The following is an 18,737-nucleotide window of genomic DNA, read 5'->3' as shown; positions in this document are numbered from 1 at the left end:
TTAATTAGGGGTGCACAGAAACTGATATTTAATTGCTTCAAATGACATCTTCTGATATCAATATATTACTCCTTGTTTCAAATGATTACATCATAAAATACAAGAAGTGAACTACAATTGTGTTGTCATTGTCACCAAATTCATAATAATCACTCAGTATAAGTTCTGATGTGTCTCTTTGTCAGCTTCATCCCTACTTATAACCTCTTACGACTCAACCAATGACCTGCTGGAGAAATAATCTCATTTTGAATCTCTGTGTGTTTTTTAGTCCATCTCAGCACATAAAAAGTAAAGTCCGCCTCTCTCTTCTGACTTCCTGTTTCTGCTCTGATCTGATTGGCTGCTCTGCCATCAGTGACATCATCATGGCTGTTTAGTTGTGCACGTGTGTGTGAATGGTTTTCAAACAGATTTTCATCATCAGTTAGCAGTATATGTGTTTCTCTTCAGACATATGTGCAGTCGTAGCCCAATATGCAAATGAACCTCACAGACACAGACAATCCAAACCAAACCCCCAACCCATCAACCAGCAGACATATGTGAACGATTTTTAATGGGTTTCATTTAAACCCAGACAGATTCAACCCCCAGCCCACCCCAAAATCTACCCCAGACATGAACCCCAAACCTCTCATGTTCAAGTACAGACTTCCCTCCCCCCAAAATCAAGTCTTTCTTCAGCTGGATAAAATAATCCCTGATCGACCGTGACCAGTAACCGAATGATTGACGTAAGTTTACATTGCTAAGAGATCAGTGAATACAACGCTTATAGACGGTTTCATCAGACGCACGAGATACACCCTTGGAGTCGAACTTTACTTCCGGTTTCGTTTTTTTTTAATGGTCTGACTAGTTGCTAAACTGATCTCTTGAACAAATGTCTCGTCGAAAATCACAAATATCTTGGTTCCCTATGTAATCGATGTGTTGTTTTTTTGCTTGTTATATAAATAAACTACATTTAAAGAACTTTGTTGCTATTTATTTATTTATTTATTTATTTATTTGTAGTTGTTTTTTACTGCAAGTAGAAGAACACAAAAATACTGATACAGTATCAAACAATCTTGGATGACATAGATACAATAAGTACAAAGAAGAATAGAAAGGCAATCATTGAAAACAAATAAAAAACAAAAACGTAAAATAAATACATAAATAAAAATAACATAAAATACATAGGTAATAAGCGACTTATGTAAAATTCATCAAATCATTATACAAATTCACAAATTTGACACTTTTTTGATTATTAATTTTTGTTAGTGTTATAATTAGGTAATTAAGGTCACAAAGAAATTTTTAATTTGGGAACTGTTGGGTAAAATTTATGAATATAATATTTTGCCATTAAAATACACACATTTCCTATATATTCTATATTTTGCTTACAATGAGAAAAATAACAGAGTATATCACACATATTTAAATCTATGATCAGGTTGGATTTTGAACCCAGAAACTTTGATAAATCAGACCAAAATTCTTTTACAAGGGGGCAACTTTGTTGCTATTTATTCTTAGCGGAGTTTACCGGAAGTTACGTGCGGACCGCGACAGCCGCTTGTTTATGTTGTTACTGCTGAAACGGTCTGTAGATGTGTTTGATCAGAAATAAACCACAGCTACTGACCAATCAGAATCAAGGAGTGAAACTAACTGTTTAATAAATGATAAAACTCATCAAATTTTTTTTTATTACTAGTAGTGTCACCATTACTTATAGTCATACCAGTCACTAACAATGCCTCAGATCAGATCATTATAGAGATTCTTGAGTTAGGCCAGCCTAGCAACCACCATAGCAACCAGGTAACAGTATGATAAAAGCCATCTGAACACCTGAGCAACCACACATCACATAGATCACAATCACAATCATTTTAATATCATACCTGCACAAAACCTAAAAAAACGGAATGTTTAATGTAGAGACATTTCTTTGTTTATTTTTGTTGTATATTGTAGGCTTATGTCAATGTTACATGTAAAGGCTTCTTAAATACACATTCATTTCAAAAGAAATCTAATGATGATGATTATGTGGTGTGTGTGAGAGTTGTAGTTGTGATTGTATTGAAATAATAATGCAGAATTCAGTTGATTGAAGAACAGGAATGGTGATGGTGAAGTTTGTTTTTAGTCTTATGACATGACGGATAAAATGTGAATGTTTGTATTAAATTTGATCTTAATTTTTCAAAGCTACACGAGGACATCAAAGTCTTTCTTTTCCCACAAGAGAATAAACGCACACACAGAGTCCTACATCTCTGACAGCTTCTCTTTATAAATATAATAGTGTAGTGACAGAATTAGAAACTCATTTAGTGTCTCAGACACAATTTATTTCAAGTTTTTACTTGAAGTTTGATTTCTTTTACTAGTCTGACATGAAGAGAAAGTTTCAGTCATGCTGAGATCTCATTGATATCTCCTGAACAACAATGAGATGAAATGGAGAGCTAATGAGAAAAAGAGATTCTCTTCAGTCAGAGATCATTCATTTCAAAGCAATGACTCGACAGTTTTTCTGAATTGCTAAAACACTGAACCTCAATCTCTAAACCAAATTCTAGTGGCCTAAATCCATTTGTCAAATCATGAACTCTTTTTTTTTGCAAAACTCTAAACACAAACTTCTCACGAAAACACAGATTTTATACTGCAGTGCACTTGTTTTATAAATGTGACACAGAGACAGGCAAAACTTGAACACAACTACAACACACTTTTCACAACTCAAAATTCTACACACTTTTCTCTAATGGGACTTTTAACTTATTGTGTGGATTGTAAAGAGTCTGAGAGGCAGAGGAAGAGTATGATGAAGAACAGGACACCAGAGATGATGCAACTTGCAAAAAAATTGCAGGTGGATTGCTGACGTTTTACAAAATACAAGTGCTGCTTACAGTAATATTGAAAACTTACAGATACTTGCAGTACTTACAGTAAAGTATTCACTATATTACAATTGTCTATAAACCAGGCCATGGAAAGATATTTTTAAAAGGGTTGTTTTCATTTCATTATATACTTGATGCTTAGTCGTAACACACACACATGTGTTTGAGCATACACTAAGTAAGAAGTAATGATGCTATATGAGCAGGGGCGCTGCTAAGGATTTTGGGCCCCATGAAAAGAATCTTGACAGGGCCCCAACACAGCTGAGACTTTTTCATATTAATTTACATAAAATCATGCGCTTTATTGTATTTTGACTACCAATGGGGTGAGAAAATTTTACTTGAATTAAGTGTTTAAGAAAAATGAAATCTTATTTGATCCATTGGCAGATCATTTTGCTCGTTTTAAGGACAATTTCACTTAAATTGTATATTAATTTGTCTTAAAACTAGACTCATTCACCTAGGTCACTTTGCTCATCAAGAAAAAGCATCCCAATCAAAGAATTCCCAGATATTTCTACTGAAAACAAGACAAAAATACTAAGTAAGAAAGTCATTTTTTGCAGTGTTGAATGTTTAACTAAAACTGTGTATTGTTATTTTTTCCAGCGTTTTCTTGACCTAACATGAGGAGAAAATTGAGCTCCCTTATCATGCACTTTTAACACTAGAGCGGCCACCAGTAGTCATTTTAACCGCAACATTTAAACGTATGCATTGCAAAAAAATATTTTCAAGAAAGAAATTCTCAGTTTTATGCACAAAATCCCTTAAATGTAATATTTTTGGTCTAAAAACTAGACTTAATTTCTTGGGTCATTTTGCTCATCATGAAAAAGCATCTTTATTTAAGAATTTTAGATATTTTTACTGAAAACAAGACAAAAATAGCCTACTAAGAATTTTTTCTTGAAAATCATTTTTTTGCAGTGTGGTAATTATCTTTAAAACTAGAACAAACAAGCCGTCATTTTGACCGTTTGAAATTTGCATAGTCAATAACTTTGTCTAAATAAATCACGTGCATAAATAAACGTGCTTACTTGTCGAAAAATGCTACCGTAGAGACCTGGGGCCTCGTGTACAAAGCGTGCGCGTTAGCACAGAAAAGTGCCGTAGGCTACGATCATTGTCACGGACGGACGGTCCACTAACAATTTAGGCCTACTTACAAACCCACCTTGGTAACATAATGTCGACCCTTTGCCTTTTTAACTTCTTATTTTTTTCTCTTTCCGTTTTTGACTTCCAGATTTTTTAGGCATTTTCACGTCCTTTGCAGTCAAGTTGATATTCTGCCGGCACTATCAGTGAAGTCAAGCTGTGTTGCCTGGATTATACAATTTGGCCGGACTGAACCATTTTATGACAATTGAGAGGGGGGAAAGGGGCCCCCAGACGTTTGTGTTTCCTAAACAAATACATTTTTTGATACCAGGAAACAGCGAATAGAATAATTTAAAGTTAATCATTTTCACTATTAAATATTTTTTAGCACAATTTTCGGGGCTTCTCTGGGCCCCCTCTTACTCGTGGGCCCCGAGAATCGTCATTGTTTACCCCCCCTTTACAGCACCCCTGTATATGAGACTCTGTGTTATGTATATTATGTGACGATTAGATTTTTACAGTGATTTTGAGGGATCTCATGTCCCATATATCAGTAAGTACAGCATCACTGCATGAACGCAATACCACTTTTCTCACTGTGATCCGATTGAGTGATTGGCATGTTTGAAGTCTGTGTTCAAACACGTTATTAACTGCAATACATCTTAATGAAGGAAATGCAAATGCAATTAGAATTTGTGAACGGCAGCACAGATGGCAAACGGCAAAAGTCACCGCCATCTTTTGGAGGGAAACGGCAAGGGGCGGCCATTTTCTTTGCTCTTGTGCCAAACAGATGCTCTTAATGTTAACAGACGGGTGAACGCTTGCATTAATGCCCACAGACAGCTTTTCATTTAAAAACAAAACAAGCAGACAAATACAGCCCATCTATCAACAGTACAAAAACATGACCAAAAGGCAAGATTTCTCTGTAGCAGAGACACGGATGCTTTTAGAAAAGTCTGGCATTGTTTTACATCTTTGTTTGTTGTGTCTAGTTTAATGTCTCGGTCCTCTAGGTTGATTTCTCATCATCTGTGAGGTTTGAAGATGATATAATAATAATGACTTTTGACTCAATGGCAAATTTAAGTGCAGTTGTTGTTGACATTGTTGATGCAGGAGATTCAAGCAAAAGTCTCCTTTTAAAAATGTGTTTAATTGAGCTATTTTATTCAGTGCTACAGGATTTACACGCTTACATACACATGAAGGGAACTCACCGTGATGTGATGCAGCGTTTAGTGCGGTGAATGAACAGACTGACCCTACATCAGTCTCTCTGGATTGATTTCTCTCTGTCTGTTCTGAGGTGCTGTTGACCCGATCGGTGTCCTGAAGATCCACAACAGCAGCTCATCTTTATATTACTGTGAACTGAGGAACAGAAGTGCAGAATACAGCTGGAGTGTCCTCGCTCGCCATCATCTGTTCTGTACATCTCTCCAGATAATCCTTCACGTCTGCCTGCAGATGAACACAAGAAGTTTCAGATGGATGGAAGTGCTTTATGTAAATAACTTCATTTTCTAAAGTGTGTGTGTGTGTGTGTGTGTGTGTGTGTGTGTGTGTGTGTGTGTGTGTGTGTGTGTGTGTGTGTGTGTGTGTGTGTGTGTGTGTGTGTGTGTGTGTGTGTGTGTGTGTGTGTGTGTGTGTGAGTGCGTGCGTGCGTGTGTGTGTGAGTGTGTGTGTCAAAGACGATAGATTCACATTGAACCTTGAATTTGAGTCTGAGATGCTTTTGAATGTAGGAATGTTCAGAATATCATGAATGACTCTTTTAGAAAATGTTTTATCATGCAGATCTAAAAATGACATCATTCTACAATTCTAGAAAAAAAGTGAACAAACCATAAAAATCTTTTTTAAACACTTACTTCATCACTATCCTGACTCTTACAGGCATTAGCTCATGATATGTGTATGTATGCAATAAATATTAAAACAGATGAAAGAAAATCCTACAATTCTTCTTTTAGCAAGTACTACAGCTGGAAAAATATGTTTGATAAATTTCTATTTAAGTTTGACATTTTTGAGCCTTAGGTATCATTGAGACTTGTTTGTGAGAGATTGTTGATTATTTGAGGTAATGAAATGAAAGCTTTTAAAATGTTGATCAGTGCCGGTCTTTCCTATACGCAAACTAGGCAATTTGCATAGGGCCCCGCACCACTAGAGGGCCCCCTTGATCTCAGAATTATTTAAAACCATTATATCAAAGAAAAATTATTATTATGTTTAATGAAAACAAGGCGCTATAATTTAAATAATTTGCAAACTTCCGAATTTATGCGGGTTTTTAAAAATACTTAATGATTTCTTAAATCAGTGATATACTCGGACAACATGCAGGCAGTCTCTCAATCCGAAGGCTGCAGCCTTCAGAGGTCACATTTGTAGGCTGCATATGCGTCATAAAAACGTATTTCAGAATATTAACAATTATAATGTTGACTATTATTCTTAGTTAATGGTTAATTGTTATATTATGTTTATGACTTGCAAATGAAATGCTCATTTAACTTAAATAAATCAGGCTTGATGACGTATGCAGCGCGCATATGCGACATCCGGAGGTTGCAGCCTTCAAATTTAGAAACGGCCGCGTGGATGACGCAGAAGAGTGATTTGGTAACGATGCGCATATTATATGCCCACCATTGATTTAAAACAAAGCTATCCGTCTGGGGCAGAATAAAGGGGAAAAAACGTGAAGCAAGGGAACAAGATAAAGGATTTTCGCGAGCAGATTACATATATAGTCAATGCAAAGACGCATCCACACGCGTCCTAGCATGGGGCGATGCAAATGACGCGAATTGGGTGACGCAATTGCCGCGAAAACACGCGCTTTTCCCTTTGAACTTCAAGAACGCGCTCTCGCGCAGGATAATTTGACATCATGAGAGAGAGAGAGAGAGAGAGAGAGAGAGAGAGAGGTAAGAATGGTGCCCACCTCGAGAAAACTTATTAGAAGACTTGAAATCTGTAAAGGATTAAAGTATATGTCACTCGTTTAATTAGTATGTTAACTGGATAACACTGGATATAACTCATTGTATAGTTTAATAAAATAATGTATTTTGATTACACAAATCAAACCCAACTATATGATTGTTTTCAGCTGCTGACCAGCATAGGGAATCTCTATGGCTAATTTATAAGACATGTTGCTGATACAGTAGTGTGTGTTGTACCTTATCTTGTTAATTGAGTCTTTTTGGGCATCTTATGCCTAGAATTATTTAAGGAGATTGATTCTTTTAACTTCCTTTAAAGTTTGATCAATTGTGCATAATGACATGTGCAACAAATGGATATAGAGTGTCAAACTCATAGATTTGCAATATTTAAAATCAGAAACTATTTTTTAAATATTTGGGGTCAACCTCTATGACAGCTTTAAAGGGACACTTCATCATTTTGCATCATTGAAAGAAGGAAGTGCAATATCTTTGTTGAGGGAGTGAGACTACAAACACCCCTTTTCTTTGTAAAATAGGCACCAAATTCTAAATGTATGTTACATTTCGACTACAAATATAACACTTTCAATAAAGATTAATGTTTCTACGGGTGAAATGCTCTTTTAAAGCTGAAACTTATCAAATCCTATCAGAGGTCCAGAATGTCATTGAAACACACCAGTGGCTTTGCTGTCATCAGTATTAAACATGTTACCCCTCGAAGTACCCCTCCACACAGAGCCCCCCCCCCCACATAACAAATCCCAATTTAACCCCTGTGTATTAACAGTATGTATTTATATTCAATTTAATTTGATTCATTACATTCATTTAGATCAGGTTAATTTTTTAGTGCTTCTCACAGCACATTTTAAATCAAAACAACTTATCAGCAAATACATGTTTCATGTTATAATCAGCAAGTTTATCAGTCAGGGTTTCAAAGTAATGTGCATATGGGAATAATATACAGCTATAAGATAATACACTATGTGGTTAGTTAACAACTAACTAACAGCAACATTGACTGGGTTTTACCCAGATAGCACAGGTACGTCTGTAAGATGTCTGGTAAAGATCTGGGCCCGGTTGCATAAAGCACCTTAAGTTTTTTCCTTAAGTATGACACTTAAGGGGTAAATTTCCCTTAACTTCTGTAAGATAATAATTAAAGAGTTTTGCATATAATCCCTTAAACGGTTCTCTTAGGTAAGAGTAATCGTTAAGTGTTTCATGACAGTGACCCTGGTTTGTTGTTATAAAATACTATTGTTGCCATGGAGACACAACAGAAAAAACTTAAGGGTTTTTCTGCAACACCCTTAAGTTTAAAGGAAACAACTTAAGGGAAAATTACACTTAAGGTGCTTTATGCAACCGGGCCCTGGAGATCTGGAATACATCTGGTGTGTAAAAACATCTTATAAAGGAAAAGAGCTGCTTTACATACATTCTAAATCAAAAACGTCTTGCAGACATCTTCAATATGTCTATATGACATCTTTTAGGAGACGTCTCACAGACGTATTGCAGATGAGAAAACAATCTAAATAAGACATCTTGCAGATGTAAACGCAGACATCAAATAGACGTCTTCAAGATGCATGTGTGCTATCAGGGTCTGAATACACTGACAGAGGGCCCCTCACAAAGCTTTGCTTAGGGTCCCCCAGCATCTAGGACCGGCACTGATGTTGATCTTACTTTGAGTTTATTGTTCTGAAACTCTGGGTCATGCATGTCATGTTTCTTTGCTGTGTTGTTGATTCAGGTTTATATTTAGTAATGATCAGATCATCAGTGTTGGGTCTCTTCTGAAGTATCCACAGGGCGCTCGGTTCTGCTCAATTAACTCACCGCTGCCTTATTTACTCTACTTTCTCTTTCTGAAATTCACAGACACAAGCTCATTCCTTCAGTAAATACCGGTCAGCGTGTTTCTCTTTCTTTCTTTCTTTCTTTCTTCTCTAATTCAGATGTTAATGAAGAAGGTTGTTCTTCTGTAATTAGTTCAAGTCGATGATTTGTGTCTGTATTGTGATGTGATGTACTGAAGAGCTCTTTAAAACTCACCCTGAGTGTCAGACGACTCTTAAAGTCCTCACAGTGACAGGTGTGCGCTTATTTCTTTACTGTCTTAGACAAACACAAACTTCAGATGCTTTTCAGACAGATTCTCATGAACCAGCAGTTATCCTATCTGAATTAACAGGCCAGTATTAACAGGTATTATTGATGATTTATGATGCATTTGAACTTAACATTAAATACTGTAATGTAAGAATCAATAGATTTAAGAAAAACCTTGAATGAGTAGAGATGTTCAGCAGGATGAACTTGACCTTTAGCCTCTATACTCTTCTAAATAAAGGTGCTGAGAAATATTCTTCAAATGTTTAAATCAAAGGATCTTTAGAGATCTGTGTCTTAGTTGTTTATAGTATTTACGTTAACAGTATGGTTTCAGTAAAGATCATTTTTGGATTGTATGTCCTGGTCAAAAGTTCTTATCAGAGTACATGATGTTTTACATTGAATTAAACTCATTGAAGATGCTGATCTGTTGTGTTATTCTGTGTGCACCTGTGTTCATCTGACTCATCTACCTCAGCAAGAACTGACTCACAATATCACATTCAGCATCTTTCTCCAAATCTCCTTTGTTTCTTTTTATATGATAAAGAAGACTACGTCACTATGCACTGAGAAGAAAATGCAGCATTAAGATAGAACAACTTGGTTTTGTAAGTCAATTCAACTATTTTAAGTTTATTTTAGGAGTATGAGGTGAAAACACGTGAACTGTCCAATGAATATAATTCTGGCTTTTTTTGGTCTAATCTCGGTCTTGTTTTGAAGAAGAAAATTATAATATTAAACAGAAAAGCAGTTATAGCTAAAAATAATGCAATAACTAAAAATTAATTTGTAAAAATGTAAATGTTTCACGACAGAAATGCTATAAACATAAAGCCATGATTAGATCAAACTTACATCCAAAATATTGAAGTAAATTCAGGGGTTCCGTATACAGAACGGGTTATAGTTAAGGGGCTACAACAGTTGACATAACTTGAAAGTTGAAATTGTTTAACTTAATTTGTTAAGTTCAAGTAACATCAAAATATATGTTGATTTAACAAAAATGCTGGATTTTTTTAAGGTGTGGGATGTAGATGAAAAGATTTTTTAAAGAAATAAGCAGAAAAATAAATATACATTTATTATTTTTTAGAAAACATTAGTGAGTTTCCTTTTCATTGTGTGTAACAATATAAAATATGAAATGTGACCCATCTGTAAAGTGCTTTGGGTGGACATAGGTCTATTAAAAGTGCTATATAAATGTAGTCCATTTACATTTTTTTACCATGGAGCACAAAACCATAAGTTGCATGGGTATATTTTGTAGAAAAATACATTGTATGGGTTAAAATGATACATTTTCTATGCCACAAATCATTAGATCATGTTATATTTCATTAATTTCAGTAAATATATCCAAAAATGTTTTTATGCAACTTTATAGCCAATTTTCTCAATATTTAGATTTTTTGCATCCGCAAATTCCAGATTTTCAAAGAGTTGTATATCAGCCCAATATTGTAATGAACCATAAAAGAAGTATAAATCTTCATTTCAAAACAATTATGACTGGTTTTGTGGTCCAGGGTCACAAATGTATTTTCAAAATGGTTGTCATTTCTTTAATTGGACAAAACTGTTTTCGTGTCATTCACTGCAAGAGTCAAGTGATTTTTCACAACCCACCACCACCACACATCTCACTGAGTGACCCACAGTTTAAAACGCGCCTGTATTCAGTTGTGTTTCACTTAATCACACACATTACATTCATTTCACAAACTCTTCACACAGACAAGCAGACATTTAAAACTCTTTGCTCCAGAAACATCTCTCTTCTCTCTGTATTTATCTCCTTTTAACCTCTTCATATCTTCTGAATTATGAGACCACACCAAGAAATTACTTCTCAAAGCTTTTAAATATCTTATTAATCTACTCTAATCTGTCAATCTATAGATTCTAAAAACATGCTAGGTTATTTTCAGCCCATGACAGGGACAAAAATTAAATAAACCAAGAATATGTTTATATTTGACCCAAGTAGTGTACAGTATAAGACATCAACAATTCAACATATCATCTTCAGTTGACTGGACTCACTCTCTGAACATACATCATCTCTTACATGAAACACATGTATACACGTTAAAGCACAAACAAGTGCAAAACCCACCCACGCACGCGCACACACGCGCACACACACACACACACACACACACACACACACACACACACACAGTCAGGCATACATGGTTTATGGGGACTTTCCATAGACGCAATGCATTTTATACTGTCCAAACTGTTATATTCTATTCCCCTAACCTACCCCAGTCCCTAACCCCAATGTCACAAAAACCTGTTGCCAGTCTTTAATCTATGAAAAACTACCATTTAGTATGTTTTTTTAGCGTTTCAGTTTATGAGGACACTTCCTGTGTCCTCATAAACCATGGTAATAGCATAGTTAACATGTCATTATACACTATTCACACACACACACACACACACACACACACACACACAAACACACACACACACACACACACACACACACACACACACAGAGCTGGCCCCCTATTATTTAAACATAGGTCACAGATCTTATTGAATGTATTTCAGTCCGACATTCCAGCTAAGTTGCTATGTGTTCTGTTTTGTGTGTGTGTGTGTTTTCTTACATCATGAGGACCATCCGCTGATAATGATTCTGGTCATTTTAAAGGGATTTGTGTTATTTAAATATATATTATGCTATGTTATACATTTGAAGGAAATATTTGGTAAAAAAATTAAGGCAAGTTTATTCTGATTTGTCATCATTAAAGTGTATTATATTCAAGGACATTACTTTTTATACACAGTTTAATTTGTCTCTCTCTCCCCTCAGACAGCTCATTAATTTGCAAAACTTCAATATTCTTTCTTCTGTATATATTAGTGATGTGCTGTGACCCTCGCGGGCTGTTCAGTGTCTGACCGGCCGTGGGAAAAACTTACTCATTCATTTCACAGCTGCACACCACCAGCAGAGACCCGGACCCCCAGACCCCCCTCCCTACTCTCAGCCCCCCGACTCTAAACTCTCTCTCTCTCTCTCTCTTTATTCAGCATGATGCAGTCCTGCTCCCCATCATACATACACATCATTATTCAGGTTCTAGTTTGCATAGAAACGTAACAGAGGATTTATCTGGACCTCAAATGAAAAAATCTTTTTTTATAAGCAAAACACTTTTTATATCTGTAACTTCTGGTTTGTGTCTGTGGTGTGAGTCTGCGTGTATAACATATTTTTTGTTCTTTAATGCTAAACAAAACACAAACTGAAGTAACACAAATGTGGTCAGAAAGAGGGTCTCAGTCTGTACAGTTCAGACCTTTAATTGACTGAAGTTTACCTCAAACTGCATAATGATAAGGGATAATATTGAAGTCATCTAGTGTTAAGGATTATGTTGAGAACACTTTCTTTGTGTAGTTAGAGAGCATTTGTTTATTTGCATTGTGTAACAAGACCAGAATTATGGTTTGAGGGAACACACATACTGATAAATGTATAGATTAACAGTCGGTCTAAATCACCGATGTAAATCAACACAGAACTGACTTTCACACAGATTAAACTTGACTATTGCTATCTGACCTGAGCTTATTTTTCTGTTCTAAAGGTCAATAAAAGTTTATTAGATCAGTTCCTCCTAAATAAATCATGCATTATCTGTTCATATATATGCATCTGTGTGCATTGTGTATAAAGTCTGCTTAGGCTTCAGAAGGTAAAGGTATAGAAACATGTTTTTATCACATTAGGTCAATGCAAGCGAGAAATTCATGAGGTGTGCAAACTTCATGAACCAGGTTGAAATATATGATAACAGCATGACACCATCCTCTTTCTGAAAGACATTCAGTAACTGTAGGATAAATCATAGATGGGTTTACCTGTACAAATAGTGACGGAGTTTAGTTTTCTTCATTTCTGTTCTCATGACTGGACTGCTTTTCATTTTGATCTGCTGAAATAAACCACATGGAGAAAATTTTGAATTAAACTTTTTTCATTTCAACAAACGCAGTTCACGAGGATCATCCGCTGATAATGATTCTGATCATTTTAAAGAGATTTGTGTTATTTAAGACTTAATAATAATAATAAATAAGTTTGTAAAATACACTTAAAAATCACACAAAATATCAGACTGACACTAAATCTGTGAATCAAGCATTTAACCTCATATGTGACTATCTGTGTATGGAGGTAATTTAAACAATTTGCACATTTTTAAACATTCAGTTTTGGGCACAAAACATTTTATATCTAAAGTGTTTTCTGCATGACTGGAAACATTGAGCTGATGGGATTAAATGCAACCCTTCAGTGTCATACTGTATATAACATCTGCTGTATACATGTCATTTGTGACAGATAAATGAAGTTCATTCATGAAACACATCAACAGTTGTTAAAGTAATCCCTGTTGTCTTAACATCTAAATGAACTGCTTTTCAAAGTACAAAACCTTTTATTATGATTCCATCAATGACAGTAAATAATTCTTTAAGTGTCAGATATACTGTCAGTCCTCAAAGTAACAACTATCTAACAGCAAATTAAATGTGCTGCATTCAAAGACATAAACATGGCACAGATTTCATATAAAACAAACATTAGTAACACAAATACTCATAACACAAATAATTCATCCCTAGTGTTTCCAACACGTTTCCATGTAAAGATCGCTTTCATTATGTTTTATTATAGCAATACTGCATGTTACAATTCTCCTGATAGATAAACAGTGATGTTTGCTCTCAAACCCACATGACACCGAGACACAATGATGCTCTCCGTTAAACGCGTTCCCGGCGCGCACAAAACATAGCCTACAGACACCGCGCGTATCCAGAACAAACAGTACAAAAGGCACGAGCATCAATGTTAAAGGCCTTGACAGTATCAGCCATCCACCAAAAATAAATACAATCACACACTGTATCTCTAAAAGAAACGACTCAGAAGCGAGTGAATGTGTATGCATAGCATGAATTGCGCGATTGTGAATCTATCTATTCTATTCTATCGCTCGTGACGCGCTCGATCGTTTCTTCTCTTTAGCGCCACGTGCCCCGCACTCCTGTACAGCTCGTGTCAGTGGGATCAGTTTCTACTTTCGGTTCTCTAGCTTTATGATATTTCATAAACTCATACAGCTAGATAACCAAAGAGAAAAACTAACCCGTGCGTCTTAAAGGGGCCGCGGCGCTCGAGCTGATGCGCGTGTTTACGGTCACATGGCTGCAGTATTATCATCATCTGTGATGTGCTCTGTACACATACACGAATGTTTAGTTCCACAATACTGACTCATAAACAAGAACTAGCTTTTGATAAACTACAGAACTATCGTTTAATTGGTTATTGAATAAAACCTTCTCATACACAGGTAGATAAGTCAGATTCTAACAGATATTTCAGATCTTATATCATTTAGTGGATACAGAAAACATCATCTATATTTCATTCATATTAAAGAATATAATAGAATTCTAGTTATAGTGCCATATTCACTTAATGAGTTTCTACTAAATTTCAGCTTGGAAAGTTACCTCAATTTCTGGCATTCAAATCTTCATTTTTAATATTTTCCGCGTGTTTTATAGAAATCCAATTTGTATTTAAAAGAGGGCTTTAAAGCTTCACCTTATAACAGTTACTGACTCACACCAGCATTGAAAGACAGCAAGTGTCCAAATGAATGGACCAGCCCAGTTTATGTGACCCCGCCTCTTAATCTCTCTCTCTCTCTCTCTCTCTCTCACACACACACACACACACACACACACACACACACACACACACACACACACACACACACACACACACACACACACACACACACACACACACACACACACACACACACACACACACACACACACACACACACACACACACACACACACACACACACACACACACAGTATATTTTATTCCCCTTACCTGCCCCATTCTCTAACCCCAACCATCACAGAAACCCTTCTGCTACTTCACATTTTCAAGAAACATCTTTCTGTTTGATTTATAAGCTTGTTTCCTCATGGGGATAACAAAATGTCACCACGAGATCACAAAAATACTGGTATTCCTATATTTGTGGGGACAATTGGTCCCCACAACATGATAATTACCAGGTACACAGACACACACACACACACACACACACACACACACACACACACACACACACACACACACACACACAAATACATTATATTTTCATGAAACAACATATCTAGAATAAATGTGATTTAAAAATAAATTTACATTGGCTTGCACATGATTCACAAACACACCTCACACATGATTGGCTACAGATCACCCAACAGTTTACTTTGCCTTAACCTCGTTCATTTCTTATTTTACGCAGACTCAAATTGTCTTCATTCATTCACATCTTGCTTCGAAATGTAATTTTGTATGTATTGTATTGTAATCTTTGGCTCGTGTTAAGAGACCTTTCATTTTAAGTTTATATCCAAGTTTTAAATATTTTAGATCACGACATAAAACGATGACGTGACACATCATCACACCTAAACGAGTTTATATTCATAATGGAACAGTCCAGATATATGGTGGAGTCTACCATCCACTGCTATATATGACATCACACGCGCGCGCGCACGCACACACGCACGCACACAGCTAATATGATTTTATTAAACACGTGCTTTCTAAAGCTCTTTGTTGAAAATACCTAACATTACTCTGTGCTTGTAATATTTTTTAGTTCCCTTTATCTTTTGATCTATTTATATCCTCACTGGATGGATCATTTGATATTGAAGAGAATATATTTATCATTAATGTTGAACACACTCATTGACTTGAGCAGTTTTACATGTTTTAAACATTTTTAAGATAATACTTTATCTGATGTAACAACTTACACAATTTGCTGGTGTAAAAGCCAGTTAGTGTCTTAAAAAGCAATCGGATGTAAATATGTAACATATTGGTAGCTAAAAAATAAAAAATAAATATTAAATATGTTTTACTGTGGCACTATAACAAGCTATATGTTATTCTAATATAAATCTAAAAGTTTACTTTAATAGTTTTTTTTCTTTATGCATTTCGATTTATTACATATTACATTCGATATATTATCAAATTTAAATATTTTTCTTTTAACACCGACACTCCAATGTGCTATCTCTGTTGTTTTTAGAGTTATTTTTAGCTATTGATAAATTAACAGGTTTTAATTTCTTCGACTAACGGCCATATTTTTGTCTGTGAGATCTGTGTCGATTTTACAAATAACTTAATAAAATCAATTTCGAGTATTATTTAGAAGATGTCCCTCTATTTGTTTTTGTTTCGTGTAGATTTCATACATTTGGGCTACTATCATTCGATAAATGCTGAAACAAATATTCTTTTAAAAATTGCCTCAGATTAATATAAAACATATTTTCCCTGAACCAGGAACGGTTTAGTTGTGAAAGAATTTTTCACACACTAGGTTAATTGTATAAGACCTTGTTTTTCACGTTTCTGTCTTTCCATGTAAAATTACAAATAACAATACAGTTATTTGTTAAAATGTGCATATAAAAAAAAAACTAAAAATAATTAAAGCTAAAAAAACGGGCTTTAATAAAAATACTGCATAGTGACCTGGAGGTATCAAACAACCTTGAAACAGCAAATAAAATGTACAAAAATAACAAAAAAATAAACAAATAAACAAAATGACAAAAAAGAAACTGTAGAGACTTTGCCGACATGTCTGTGTGCAGTATTGTCTCTGAATATACAGTATGCAGATTAGTCTGAAGGCCTCAGTGACACCTGCTGCTATAAAGCTTTATTACAATCATACAATCAGAATCAATTATGAGTCATTCAAACCTGCCTGCTTCTAAAACACTAATCAAAGAAAATAAATAAATGTCTGTTTTTATTATTAGTAAAGCATTTCAGCTGTTTTGAATCATTATTTCTTTTAAACTAATTCAAATAAATATTACGAACAATATTAAAGTATGACGAACTTTCATTTCCTAAACAGAACAGCAATAAATAAAGTAAATATTAAAACCTATTTTTTTTAAAAAGATGCCTTTTAAAAAATCTAACTAAAATGTATCTCCTCTTTTCTTGCAGTAGTAAGGAAACGAAACTCATTATTCATCTGGCCTAAAGTCTTTTGTTCCCCCTCGAAAATATTCTCACTGAATAACAGTGTGAAAAAAAATTACAAACAAGTGACTGAGAAAAATGAAGTCTAAAGAAAGAAGTCAACATCAAGTTCAACAACGAGCTGCTTCTCATTAACATGACAATATTGTCTGAGAGCAGCCAGGGGCCGCGTGCACGAGAGTCTGGCGACATTTTCCCAGGACCCGAACACACACACACAAACACACACACACACACACACACACGCACACACACACACACACACACACACACACACACACACACACACACACACACACACACACACACACACAGTGCTGTCTACAGTACAGTCTGACAGAAATATATAGGCCTACGGTAAACCATATGGCCTATAGTCTTGACACAGTTCTGTAACTACTTCAGATTTTTTATAACTAGATAAATTCATATTCTCCATCTCTCATGAAATTAATAAATTGTATTTAATAAATGTGTACTTAGCCTGCACTTCGATTAAGTTATGAATAGTAGACATGTTATTACATACACATAAATGAGCCCAAGATTTTTTTTCCTAAAAATCCACGACTATAAACAATCTACTTAAATAATCAAGGTTTTCGAAATAATAATAATAATTGTTGCAATAATTGTAATAATAATTGCACATGTCTAACAGTGAACGATGTGTAAATTTTACGAGGTAAAACTGCAAATAGCTCAAATGAAAAGAAATGCACCCGTCAAACGTTAATTTCACTGTACAAAGAGATCGTAAAGTTAAAGAGTTGAGTGTGCTGTCCAGTATTCACAATTAAACAAATAAATGACTAATACTTGCATTATAAAGTTTTCTTATAATACACCTTTCCATGCATTAAATGATTGCAATGCAGTTTTCACACTTAACAAGACATTAAACTGCTGTAAAACATGCATTTTGTGCATTTAATTTTGTAAATATGAATAAGTTATTTTAATGTATTTACAGTATTCCAGTCAGCTGATTTAAAGCGTTTTATGGAGATATTAGACTATATTACACTGTATATAAAAAGTAAAGGGTAACCAATGAATGCTCACCGTATCCTCAAATCCTCAGCCTGAAATAAAAGTGATTGACGAAAGTTGAGATGTTGTGTGAGTCTGATGCTGTCTGATTACTCTGTAAGATCTGTTCATCCTTCAGACGTGTACAGAAATCTAAACGCTCATCATAGTCCCTCCATTGTGACGCGTTTGCGTTTCTCTGAGCGCCGCGTGAACCGCGCTCGTCTCTTTCATTCATTTGCTCTTTATCGGTTTTGTTCGTCGGCAAACAAGCGCCGACCGCGAGAGCTGAAAGAAAGATGGACTGAACGCTACAGAATGAAAAGGAGAACGCGATGGGAGGGGCAGAGAGAGAGAGAGAGAGAGAGAGAGAGAGAGAGAGAGAGAGAGAGAGAGAGAGAG

At 35.3% G+C, this 18,737-nt stretch overlaps 1 long non-coding RNA gene across 2 annotated transcripts in view; it reads right to left on the bottom strand.

Annotated features, from left to right (window-relative positions):
* LOC141351240 (uncharacterized) overlaps positions 1-18,677 on the bottom strand; it is a 29,169-nt gene extending 10,492 nt beyond the window's left edge. Inside the window, exons 1-3 of one of the 2 annotated variants that reach the window (XR_012359476.1) lie at positions 18,369-18,677; positions 13,037-13,107; positions 5,261-5,504 (exon numbers count right to left, since the gene is read on the bottom strand). This is a non-coding gene — a long non-coding RNA (uncharacterized lncRNA). Of the gene's footprint in view, positions 1-5,260; positions 5,505-13,036; positions 13,111-18,368 lie in introns of both variants that reach the window. The other variant, XR_012359475.1, reaches the window with a different exon arrangement.
* Positions 18,678-18,737: the final 60 nt, after the last annotated feature.

This window comes from Misgurnus anguillicaudatus, chromosome 2, assembly GCF_027580225.2.
Source record: "Misgurnus anguillicaudatus chromosome 2, ASM2758022v2, whole genome shotgun sequence".
NCBI lineage: Eukaryota > Metazoa > Chordata > Actinopteri > Cypriniformes > Cobitidae > Misgurnus > Misgurnus anguillicaudatus.
The sequence above is the reverse complement of the archived record's forward strand: the minus strand, read 5'-3'. Positions and strand labels throughout refer to the sequence as shown.